Source organism: Nothoprocta perdicaria, unplaced genomic scaffold, assembly GCF_003342845.1.
Source record: "Nothoprocta perdicaria isolate Ctin4 unplaced genomic scaffold, notPer1 scaffold_206, whole genome shotgun sequence".
In the NCBI taxonomy this organism is placed as follows: domain Eukaryota; kingdom Metazoa; phylum Chordata; class Aves; order Tinamiformes; family Tinamidae; genus Nothoprocta; species Nothoprocta perdicaria.
The window spans coordinates 424,579-437,625 of record NW_020455272.1 but is presented as its reverse complement, the minus strand read 5'-3'; the positions used below and the strand labels follow the sequence as shown (position 1 = coordinate 437,625).

General features: G+C 45.4%; 1 long non-coding RNA gene across 1 annotated transcript; it reads left to right on the top strand.

The window, feature by feature from the left end:
* The first annotated feature begins 1,112 nt into the window (after window positions 1–1,112).
* Window positions 1,113–2,718, top strand: LOC112946472. The gene is made up of 2 exons (XR_003249247.1): window positions 1,113–1,170; window positions 2,554–2,718. It is a non-coding gene; the product is annotated as an uncharacterized LOC112946472 (long non-coding RNA).
* Window positions 2,719–13,047: the final 10,329 nt, after the last annotated feature.

The window sequence follows — 13,047 nt, the reverse complement described above, 5'->3', positions numbered from 1 at the left end:
GCTGTGCAGAATTATTTTGCTTGGGAAGCCAAAAACTTCATTTAGCAGTGTAGCAAAAACTATTTTTTTTTTTTTAATTCCTGCAAAACAAATGTGAAGTGGAGCAAGTGAGTAGATGGTGGTGGTTTCTATGAAGTACTAATGGCAGCCTCAGATGCTCCTGCCCAGGTTCACTGGTGCCTTAGGGGCAGTGACAACTCTCTGGCCAGTTTCTGGGTCTCATCAGTCCAAACGTTTAGGAAAAAAAACAGTTTTTGCTTAGTTTCTCCCACTTCGCCTATCGCTGTTATTGTCCAGAAAATGGGATCAATTTGGGCGGTGAAACTGCCTATTTTTAGCCACTGGATGTCAGTGTTACGCTGTGCTGTGGGTGCATTTCCAAGTCCTGGGAAAGGTTGAACGGACAGCGGAAAGCTCTTTGCTCTGTGGTTGGTAAATGATGTGAAAGGCCATTGGAGCCACATGGTTCCAGTCAGGATCAGTGTGCCCCTTTTGGGGACGTGCCCCCTTGCCTTCTGTGTGAGCTGGGCCTGGGCCTGTAGAACAAACCGAACGCCACGCTGGCTGCAGCCTCAGGCAGATGGAGGGGCTTCCTTTTGTGTTGGGCTCCATCTCCTAGCCTTGGGGCATGAAAATGCTTGGCCTCTCCTTTTAAAAATCTCTTTAAAAATTAAACGTATTTTTGATACCCGAGAGGCAAACAATACTGCATGTCATGGAGATACAGCGCAGGAGCAGGTTGCATGAAGGGGCTTTTCAGAACAAACAGGGAGCACTGCCAGCCTGGCACAGTCCCAAATGCAGAAACGCAAAGACTCAAAACATTAAGAGCAGTTTTGATATTTGGGAGTTAAAAGTCTTTTTTTTTTTTTTTTTTTTTTTTTTTTTAAAGAGCTGACACTTGGTTTAATGTCTGTTTCCAGCAGAGCCATAACCTCTTTCATAGACTTGCTAGTTTTTAAAATTGTAATGCCTGAGTGAACTCTGAATAGGCAGTCATGTAAAAACTACTGACATGGAAAAAAACAATATTCTGTCCTAACTCTTTTTTTTTTTCTTTTTCTGCCTTAGATATTTTAAGCAGCAGCGATGCAGAGGGCACAGAGATGATCTATTTAAGTGTCTGCATTACTAATAGAGATGGATTACCTTTTGGAAAGCCACAGTCAAGTATGTGCTCCTGCTCTTTGTTGTGTGTTATGTTTAAGTAGTTTGGTATGAAACATGGTGTTTAACAAATGATACAGTCATAACAAATGATACAGATATCCACCTCTGAAATGCAACCAGCAGTGAAAAAAGGCAGTTGTTGAGAAGGTGATTTGTAAAATAAATAATAAAAGAATTTATGTTCTCCTGTTAAAGACAGACTGATTAGGCAATTTTCTTGCTTCCTTTTTCTCTGGGAAGTTGAATTTTTATCTCTCTTTTACTTAGAAGACTTTAGTGAAGATTCAACCAGAATGTGACATCAAAATATCAAAGAGAGAGAATATGAATATCTGGAAACATTTGGATACTGCTTAAAATAGTAATTATCCTTATTTAAAAGTATTTATCCCAATAATGACTGGAAAAGAGATTTGCTAAGGATTCACCATTTCCTGTACCTTCAATTAAGCAGTGCAAAGATTTCTAAACTGTTTTCCTGCATCCTTCTCATAGCTTTTTCAGGGAACAGGCAAGAGAAAAAGAAACTAAGACTTCATATGCCCAGGAGCTGTAGGAACAGTCAGGAAAAAGGGATTTCTATTTAAAATAGTGAAGAGCAGATTTCAACCCAATTATTTTTTCCTTTCTAGGTCACCTATAACAGTAGCAAATAAACAGAAAAGCAATTTAAGGGAAAAAATGAAGAAGTAATGAATACTAAAACTAAATGAAATAGCAGGAGGAAATTAGGGGGATAATGTCAAATGTAATTTTCAAATTTGTACATCAGCCATGTGATTAGTGCTAACATTCCTGCTTTACAAAGTCTTGCAAAGTAGCTCTAATGACTGTTAGTGCTCAGGATCTGAGCTTTTAGTCCCAGGCAGGCACGTCCCCATCTCTAACTATTGCTAGTACAGTGGGCTTATTTTGACATTACCTATTTTTATATGCCATGATTGGGAAAGACATACTGTTGCAAAAGTAACAGGAGAACATCATGCACATAATGGGCAAGTACTTAGCACAAGTTCAATTAGTTGTGCTGTTGTGCTCACATAATACTGTTGAAAGGAGATGGGGAAGAGAGGAGGTTGTCAGCCCACAGCTAAAGGGAAAAAATTACCAGTATGATGGCAGTTGCTCTTACAGAGAGAACAATTTAGAATAGTATTTTGCTTTGTTTTTCCCGGAGGCAATGTTAAAACAATACTTCATTAACATTATTTGAAGCTATTTTAAATATCTCCATTTCCAGCAAAACAATGTTAACATGTGTTTTTTTTAATGGAAAAAAAAGGCTTTTAGGAAAATGTTTTGAATAATATTGTATTCTTTAAACCAAACAATCTTTTTTTTTTTTTTTTTTTTTACCACTTTCCCCCTCTCCCACTATTTTAGCAGGGGAAGTTGCCTGCTTTGTGTTTCCAGTGCTGAAAATGAACCAGTGTGTTTATGAATTATTGGCCAGGACTGGAGCATTTGTGCTGAGGCTAAAGGTCATGCGACACTCTGAACAAAATTTTATTTACCGTTTAACCTCCCTTTCCCATCCACTTGCCTCAGGTTGTTATACTCAACACTAGGAGAAGCCTCTGCAAAACTGTTTCATTTCACCTTCAGCTAAAGCTAAATGGGAGACTAACGGACACATATGTGAAAGCAGTTAGAGTGCTTTATTGTCTCATCTCCTCCCCTGTCATCAGGACAGYGTTAAAATTTAACAGCTAGACATAGGGTAGCTGCTATAGAGGCTCTTTCCCGCTCCGTTTTCCAAAGAAAGACTGCAGGTTTGGATGCACCCTGGAGCTTGCACTGCACCAAGACTACCTACAGCTTCATGTGCAGGGCTCGCTTCTGTGCCTCTTTGTGTCACCCGTCTCTCTCGCAAGAGAAGAATCAGGGCTGGGGAGAAGAGGGCAGGGGCAGATGCCTTCCAGCTCCCTCCTGTGCTGCAGGAACTGTGGCTATGTAGTTGCACATGCAAGCGGGGAAATAAGGAGCATTTGCACTTCTGGTAACATCAACCGACACATAGCATCAACCCTGATGCTAGGGAAAGCTTTTACCTGTCTTTCCATCCCCAAGTCTTATTAGGATTAGCAGGAGGCAGTGAAAATTGTTTTTTTTTCCCTCCTTCACTGCTGGGAGTTGTAGCTGTATAGTAATTTAAGATGGCAGTTTTCCAAGTTTTGCTGTGGTTCTAATTAATTGGGTGTGTTGTTTAATTCTTTTTTATTTTAATTCAGACTTTTCCTCATACTCAAAAGAGCTCCCATTGCCCCTTGTTATTAATGAGATCAAAGCCAGCAGAATGGTTGCCATCTCTCCCCAGTCTGTGCACATAAAGGTAAGACTGTCCCTAGTAAAGGTCAGTGTGACCATCCATGCTTYCCTGTGAGACCAAGGACAGAGGGAAAGAGGCTGCCTGTCCTTGCTGGAGCGAGCTGGGCACCACAGCAAGCATGATGTTTTGCAAGAAGAAAAGGGGAAAATGAGGAACAGGACCTGGAGAACCAGGGAAGCTGCTGGAAGATGAAGGCAGAAAACGGTGCAAGGCAGAAAACGTGTGTGTCTGTGTGTATGTATGTATGTAGAGAAATCTGATTGCAGTTTTCTATCCAAGTGCATAGTAAATTGTGCCTCTTTCAGGCACCCACCCCCAAAAACACATAGAAAAATAAARCTTCAGTTTTGACTATCAACTTAATGTTTAAAATCTTCCACACAGCGTGTTATTCCGCCTTCACATTCTCCCTTTTCTCTTGAAGTTTCCAAATCTGGTGTTTGATAAGGAAGCAAACAACATTGTTGTTTGATAACAAAGCATAACATAAACATATATTTATTTTTTAATATTTTGGAGGTCTGTGCTATGACTGTGGAGTCATGGACTGCTGGCTGACAGTTGCCAATGGGCCAGAGTTGATTATAGCAGGACCTACAGACGAAGTGAGAATAATTCAAGAAGGRAGTGTCCTGGATAGAAAAAGATGGAGGAGAAAAGCTGCTTGAAAGCACAGAACCGGGAGAAGTTAAAAATAACCTCATGGTTACTGAAAAACATCTCAGTGCCAGCAAGAACRAGGATGACAGTGGGAAGAATGAGGGGAAGCGGTTCCATGTGACGGAGCGGGTTGTTACACGGGAGGCTTCCTGGCTCCCGGGCCTGGGTTGCACTGGGAGGGTGTGTTTTGTCACATGTGCTTCTCACCTCCMGGCTCTGATCGGCCGCAGTCTTTTCCTTCCCCTTGGATGCATGAACTGCAGGAGACCCGTGTGGACCATGGAGACCCACRGGGAAACGGGCTGCGAGCCTCAGCAGGACACGCCGCAGAGAACATCTCATCTAGCACCAAGCCTCCAGCTGAGGCTCCTAGGCATGTGGCAGGCAGGTGGATCCGGGCCACCCCGTACGAGGGCTGCTGGGCCACCCTGACGAAGCTGCCGGCAGCCCTTCCCATGCCTCTGCTTCCAGCTATTCCAGCCGCTGCTGGAGTAAAGCAGCAGAGCTGGGTGGGCCGACTTGCTGCGTCTTCCCTACCCAAATTGGCCCCTGGTAAAGGCGGTGACTCGCACGCTGCCCCAGCGCCTGCTCCGTGGCTGCCGGCAGCGGAGCCAGCGCCAGGTTTGCGAGCGCGGCTGCTCCCTGAGGACCTGCCAGCAGCTTCCTCGCGGCTGCCCCSGGAGCTCYGGGTGGGGCTGCGACCGGCAAAGCCCCGCGACGGATTTCTGGGAGCCATTACAGGAGCTCTCCTCACCGCGGGATGTGCTCCTCAGAGGCTCTGGTAAATCTCATGTGGGCAGCAGTGGGGGAAGAGTCATCGCTCAGGGCCTAAAGCAGCTTTTGGCCTGCTGTGCTGCTTCCTGGTGTTTTCTTTCTGCATGGGCAAGGAAGGGGTGACCAGGATTCATGTGGATTTTGTCACGCACAAACGATCCTTCTCAAAACAGCAGGTTCTCGCTCCCTCGCTTGGGGAAAAAAAAAATCCAACAAAAACAAAAGCCTCCCTCCTCACCTCTTTTTTTTTTTTTTTTTTTCCTTTTCCTCTTGAAAGAGAGCGAGATGTTCTTTCTGGATTCAAGGACTTGGCTAAAGCGTGTTCCCTTTCAAGGGCCCTCAGCAGCTCCCTTCTAGTCGGCTTCGCTGCCTGCAGCGCGCCTGCTTGCTGCTGCTGCTGGACTGCCCGTGGCTGCCCACGTCCTCGCCGAGCCTACAGCAGCCCCAGCAGCTCCTCTGACTGCTGCTACGGATATACATCCCAGCTACGGACAGGTATACATTCCAGCTACATACAGGTATACATTCCAGCTACTCTTCCAGAGTGCCCTGTCCCAAGGCTGTGCTCAAGAAGACCACGTTTATCAAGACATGAGGTCCTCCAGAAGTCCTCTTAATTTTTGCAGTGGCATTCAGTGCAGAGCACTCCTGCAGCCCCTGGCCGGAGCGTCCTTATATTAACACCGCTGCCTTGCACGGGCCAATTCCCAATGATTTAACAGCGAGTGCTCCTTGCATGGAAGAGTCCAGAACAAGATGGAGCCTGTCTGCACTGACACCCTCCGTTTGGCTGCAGGGCTGCCAGGGCTCGTCTGCCTCTGTTCTTGTGAGGCTGTCTCCTTGGTTGCCWAAAGGAAGCTCTTGGTCACCCTGGGCTGTCACTAACGCCAGTGAAAATCCAGCCTCACCCCCGTGGCTGTGTGGAAACTTGTCGGGCTTTGCAGAGGTTTAACTCGAGCTCTGTGACTGAATTAGCAGCTTTCGGGGTGGTTTGGAAAAGGGGGAGAAACCAGCAGAGACCGCTCCAACTTTTCCTTCCAGAAAAACTTTTGATTTATTAAAATGCCACAGCCATAAATACAGAACAAAGAGGTTGGAAGTATTACTGTGTCCTCATTGTGAAAGGGCAACGGCAGACGCTCCGATAAACCGGGAGCGAGGCCTTTTGTTCAGAGCAGTGCCTCTCAGGCGTGCTGCGCCTCTCCTAAAATACTAATTGGCAGCATCTTTCTGACGAGGTGGATTTGGCTGTGAGGTAGCATCCCAAAGAAGTGGAAGAATCAAGTACCAGGTCCTAGAGAGGGTGGGTTGGTGGATCGCCTGGCGCTGCGCTGCGGCCTGGGTGACCCCGTGGCCCTTCCCGTCTCCACTATCCACAATTACCATGGCCCTACCTYGGGAGCTCCACAGAGCCGTGTGCCTCCCTTCAGTGGCAGCAGAATGTCACTAATGGCCTTGCTAAATCCCAGCAACAGATCCGCCTGCAGATGTGTTCGGCACTTAGCAAGGCAGCTATAAATGATCCCACTTTGTTTAGATTTGCTATTTTCCATTTCTGCAGTGCGAGTGCTCGGCCCAAGCTGGCTGCCAGCTGAGGGAAAGAATTTCTGGTAGGAGATTAAGGATAACTAAGGAAATGATTGCGTGACCTATAAAGAGAGGATCATAAATATTGCAGCAATAAAACCAATAGTTCTTTCAAAGTTTAAATAGCTTTTCTTTTCAAACACTTGAAGGAAATGCCCTTTCCCCAAGGTTGTCTAGCACCTCCACCTTGAGATTTCACACTGAGTTTCACCAAATATAYTGTAATTTCTTAGAGCTTTTCCTTTTCATTATCTTTCTTTCTCAAAGTGACTCCTTCAGAGAAGTCCAGATTACAGCAGCCTGGAAGTTCTTTATTTGCACAGAAGTTTCAGAAAAGCTAAAGTATAATACAAATAAAATAGCCCRTGCATTTCGTAAGCAAAACACCTCCCAGACATTGCTAGAAGGGGCAAATATAATTTGCCTTTCACAGCCAAGCTTCCAGCTTCTCCTGTGACCCAGAGGAACTTCATCCCCCAACACTTTGCGACGCAAACAGGCAAGYGCGAAACTCTCGTAGCTCACAGCGTGACCCGTGCAGAGCCCCAGAACGAGGCTGCTGCCGGTCTGTGCATGCAGACGATGGGCATTCCCATCCCACCCACCCCGCTGGTTTGTGGCACGGCCCCGGTTATTTGTGCTCCGGGTAGGATGTGGCTGTGGGGGAAGCAGCCTCCTCTCCTGCCTGCCGGGTTTCCCCCATAGCGCCTCTCTTTCCMTCTATAGCTGGTTGAGGGGAAGCACAGAGCACTTTTTCCACCAGCTGTATCACAAGGATAGGCTGGGTTCCCAGCCCTTTGTCACCTCATCTTCTAGTGCTTGGTTAGGTCCCCTTCTAAGGCCAGTCAAAGCAGTGGCTGGAGAGCCTTGGTGTTGGCACCTCATCCTGGCTGTCCGTGTGACTGTAGAAAGAGGAGCCTTTTTGTAAGACACCCCCCTACCCCAGTCTGGTCAGTGCATTAGCTGAAGAAACATCTGTGATCATTCAGCCCGGAGTTGGCACGTGCCACATCTGCCACCAGGCCCACGCAAACGGCTGCTCACCCCTCAACTCACTGGCAACACGTGCCTTCCTTGCTTGCACCCTGGCATACAGCTCATTCTTCAGGAGAAGCTTTTGCTTCAAGTAAATGCATTTAAAAAAAACAGCAAAAGATTCTTGAATACAGTCAGTATGGGAAATTATCCTTGACCTGCCCTCCCTGATCATTTGCTATCTGGTATATGTACATCTATTAAAAAGGAAATCTGCTTTCCGTTTTGTGATCTACCTTTCCTTCCTTGTTATTCAAATCTGTCTCAGTTTGCCTCTCTGCTTCACCGGCTTTTCTGTACAAATACTGCTCATTGTGTTTCCTGGTTACGTGCAATTCACACATCCACTGTACAATCTATCTATGAAATTATGGTCCTCAGCACTCCCCATCATCTAGAAGTGGCTGCTTTCTACCTAAGACGGACAGAAGGGCTGTTTTAGAGAACCACAGCTAACTCCACAGGTCAAATAAAGAGGAAGAAATGGATATTATAGACAGGCTGGCTGGAAAGAGAGAGGAGCAGGATTCGAAACATCCGCAAGACTTGAGATGTTGGGATATTATGTTTTGCATTTAGGATACACCRGTTACTCTGCCCTAAATGCTTGTGCAGACACTTCTCAATTACTCTCCTTTTCTTCCCTGGCAAGACTGCCTGTATGAGGAGCTGGAATGGAATAGCTCAAGTGCTGTATATTGTGCTGTGCATTTGGTACCTTAGCTTCCCCTAGTATACATGACCAGCCTTGCAACAAACAGCAGAAATAAGTGTTGTGCAAAGAGGAGGTAAAAATCTGCCAACCCTGTTAAGGTCATATAGCTTCATCTGCATCTATAGGTTTCCTTTCAAGGTGGTTCACTTTTCCCAAGCCTTTCATGTTAAGAATCCATAAATTTGTCTTTCTTCAGGAGCTACAGACAGGRGACATTCTGTATAGGGACACAAATAGGTCATACCTTCCTGGACTGTTGCCTTACTTCACAAGGGCACATAGAGAAGTGTCAAGAAGCAAGAGATAAGTAATATTGAGGTATCATTAATGGAGAAAGACAAATTTATCTGATTTTCTTGGAGGAGCTCCCTAAAACAAGTGCTGGAGACAGGAAGATAGCAGTGCTAATATCCTATAGCAAGTGGCTCAGAATCTATCAGACCCTGTCATACCCTGTGAGATGCGCTTGAATTCAACAYACTGCTCTTAAATAGCATGGATGTAGTATTTCAGTAGAGAAAGAAATGAGAAAAACTGTTTACCTCTAATACTTTTTCCATGTACCTTAATGCCAAAAAAGTAAAACAGAGGTTGAATTTATTCTGAAACATAGAACATGGTCAGGAGTGGAAAAAAAATRTTTCTATGTACAAACAGTCAAAGGGAGTATAAGAAGCAAGAGCTGAGGAGTTACTTAAATGTCAAGGATTACATTGTACCAGGTAAAACTGAAAGGTAGCAGAGGGATTGAATCTCATAAATGAAATGTCATTACTGATGGGCACAAATTATGTAGGAAAGATGGAAAGGGAGGTGGCACTTTGWCAGATACATTTATAGCTGTAGCAAGATGGAGTTCAGCCACAGGGAGAGCAGTTGTGAAAAATGAAAAACCAAAGAGAAGCTGAAGTGGACATCTGCTGCAGCCTCCTCCAGCAACGAGAAGGCAGGAATGAATTAGAGCCTCTCTCGAGGTACTCAAAGCCACAGGACACCGTATTTGCGGAGAATTTAGCTGCCCACACATCTGGTAACAAGCACAGCCCAACATGAGCTGAAAATGCTCATGCATCACACTGAAACCTGCTCTGATCCAGGCAGGTTCCTGACAGAAGGAAAATCGCAACAATCCAGGAACTGCAGCTGACAAACTAGAAGCGACACCAATGAACAAACTGCGTGTATGTAACATAGCAAGGAGTTTATTGAGTTGACTTAGAAAAGGTCTCTGGCATGACGTGCTGGACACATACACATTAAATATACAAATGCCTGCCAAAGGAAACCCAGAAGGCACGTGCATTCAGGCAAAACGCTTGTGCAGAACCTCTGCCCATTCCATGCCTGGAGGGGAGAGCCTGGAGCCCCAGGACTGTGAAYGTAGGCCCCTGTGCTATGCCACAAACATCAGCAAACTTGGGCCAAGGGGCAAATAAGATCTAGAGAAGAGGGGCCAGGGTCGGAAAACTCCCAAGGGAAACACATTTCCCATCTTTCCTGCCCCCTTAGAAGATTAGTGAGCTGATAATTAATACCTAGGAGGAGCAGGGACCCGGCGGCAGCTGACTCGGCGGCTGCTGTGGGCACCTCTGCGCCTCCAGCCGCCGTTAGCAGCCCCGACAGAGCCCAGGACCTCTGCTCCCTGCCCCTAGCACCATTAACCACATTTTATCTGGCAGGACAGGGAGAGATTCATTGCACAGGCCACAGCCTCAGGTTTCCAGTGCTCCTCAAAAACCACAGGGTGCAAAGCTAGTCAAAATAACCCCGGTCACCTCACCCAGCCTCAGAGCTGTTGCCATAAGAGCAGCCAGCTGGTCCAAGTTCAGCTGATCTTATCAGTGCTGAAGAACAGGTTTCACCGGAGCCTGGAGCACCCACGCGGGATCAGCGAGGCTGTGCGCGTCCCCAAAGAGTCCCGCTCAATTTAAAGAGGAGATTCCTATCATGCAAAAAGCAGGGCCTTTTAAAATTAATTTAACAGCACTTARTAAGCCCGAGGAATGACAGCAGGCCCTGGAGCCTAAGTGACTTCAAAAAAAAAAAGCAGGGATTTAAAAACAACAAATGACCTGATGAACTGGCATAGCAACAAAATAAAGGAGGTCTGAGGCTTGCCTTGGAAAGGAGAACCTGCAGCTGGCAAGGATAAAGAAAAGTGCTTTCCCATCTGTCACTGCACAGGGAAAGTAAAATGCATTAGTAAGCAAGCACAGAGCGAGATGAAGAGCAAGTGAAATCAGCCTCTCAGGCTTTCTGTTAAGTCATTCCCTCCAAGATGGAGCAACAACGACATAAAAAATACAGAGATAAAGGGCTTCCTGGAAAACTTGACCATTTACATCAATGGGGTACTAATTCGTTAACTAAGCTATTGCACAATTTACAAATAAATAAATATTTTTAAGGTCTGGGAGAACAGAGAAGCACCAGATGACAATATCCTTATCAGAACAAAAAGTGGAACAGCAGTGGCCTGGTAAAATTCTCTCTGATCTTTGCTATCAGAGTAAAATAAATATAAGAAAAAAAAAATCTCCCCAACATCTGGAGAATATTGGAAGCACAGCAAAAATGAGCTCTTCTAGCCARTTCTAAAGACATACAGCAGGTAGTTTTAGGCACACAAGCAGCCCTCCAGAAGCCAACAGGACAGCTCACGTATTAAGTTGCCTCTGTGTCCAAGCGATGGTGTCCTTTCCAACACTTCTTCTCTCCCATTACCAGGAGCAATTTTATGAAACACTGCTGATAATAAGAACTGACAGAGCTTGGTGTAAAACAAATCACCTGTTCCCAGAAGGCGAYATACAATACCTATATAGAGTAGCCAGCATTTAGCTGACTCTGAATGCCTATAAAACAAGAATGAGCAGGTTTAACAAAGGGCTTTTTAGGGTCTCAAGATGTTCTACTGGGTGAGCTCAGAGGAAGGCAAACTTGCTTGCCATTTGAGTTAATTACCCTCCCAGGAAAGGCAGTTACTTAATCAATAAATTGCATTTTGTCATCAACTATGGGCAGCTGTGTCAGTGTAACAACAAATACTGTACCCTAGCACCTGGAAGAGTCTTTGGAACAGCTTATTCTGTGTTGGCAGTGGACTGCTCTCCTCTGGCTGTGGATTTCATATGCAAGGAAATGATGGCTCTTAAAAGAAAACTAAACCTGTATTTTTCAGATCTCCATATAATTTTCTGACAAGCCAATTTCTTAGTTTTTCAGGTGGCTACTTACCATTAGGATTTATTTTTCATATAAATCACACAAGGGCTTGTTTATGACAGCAGAGTATGTAATCTGCATGGCAAGAAGGCAGAGTGGAATAGCAATCCACGTACTGAAGAAACAAAAACAACCTGATTCCCCACTCTGTTAGTGGATGGAACTGGAAAAGGGCCAATGAGCAAGATAAAGAGAGGTAACSAACAGGACCCATATAATGAAAGACTAAATATATCATGGGCTTGTAACTTGGGAAAAAAGTGAAGACTGAGGACATAGGTGATACAAGCCTATCAAATCACAAGGAGACAAGGAATAGGATGGTCATTTTGTACATCTGACAGTGGAAGAATTAGGGCTGGTCTGTGAAACCATCAAGCAGGCAATTAAAACAGCTGGAAGACGGTTCATTTGTCATACCGAACAATGAACTCAGAGTTCACTGCTACAGAACRTTGTGGAGGCCAAAAACACAGAAGGGTTTTTAAAAAGGGACTAAGTGTGTTCGTTAAAGCCAGGTCCAGAAGGAACCGCCAGGTCAGAGAGTCCAGAGATGGCTGGAACAGTGTCAGGGAAAGACACTGCCTMGGGGCCTCATTTTGTGCGTCTGCCGTCACCTACTACTGGCTATCTCAGGGACAGGATACCAGATTAGATGGCCTTTGGTCTGACTGCGTATGGCTGTTCCCATGGATCAAAGCCCTTGATTTTGGCGTGTTTTAGAATTTGGAAAGGTTAACATGAAAAAAAAAAAAAAAAGAAAGAAAGAGAGAAATTGAAAAATGTGTCTGCTTCCTCTGCTGCTTCTTTTCAGCGTGGAAGATGTGCCCTTTTAATCATTCTGTTTCCATGAATGGCCAAGTGTCTCTAAATTAGCACCAAATGGGCTTTCATAGGAGCCATGGAAAGCTGACATTACTGCTCCCAGATGTGTGCAGGCCCCGTACAGAAYGGCTTCCCACACCTGAGGCCCAGGCTCAAACGGCAGCTTAAACAACGCCCTCCATTCCAGTTCTTCTCTTGAAGAGATTAATGCAAAATCACTTTGTTCAACTGCTATTTTTTATGACAAGAAACGAACAGTTAGGACACTAATCTCTTTGCCTCTTCGAGCCAAGCCCTTCTCCCCTAACCACTCATTTCTGTGTGGGTAAATGACAACAGGAATCTACAGGAAGATGCCTTGAGGACACAGAATTGCCATGCTGTCTGTAAACATCACCATTTCACCCAGAATTTGCCACTCTAAGTGGACTTAGCCTCTCAACCAGTCAGCACAGGACCTTTCTGCAGCGTGGTAAACTCTGCAACACAGTAACTCCGAGTSTGCAGCGGGACAGACTGAAGTAGCAGCGCAAGTAAGTCAGGAAATCTGCACTTCTGTGGGCACAGAGCAAGCTCTGAGGAGACCCAGTCGTCACAGTTGTATTTAGTTATAAAATGTGTATGCACACACGCATATGGATTAATACATTCACTGCTAGCCCTCACTTAAGGGCCTGACCATCCATAGCCTGAGCTTCACCCAGTCAATGGGCTTTAGCAGGGGGTG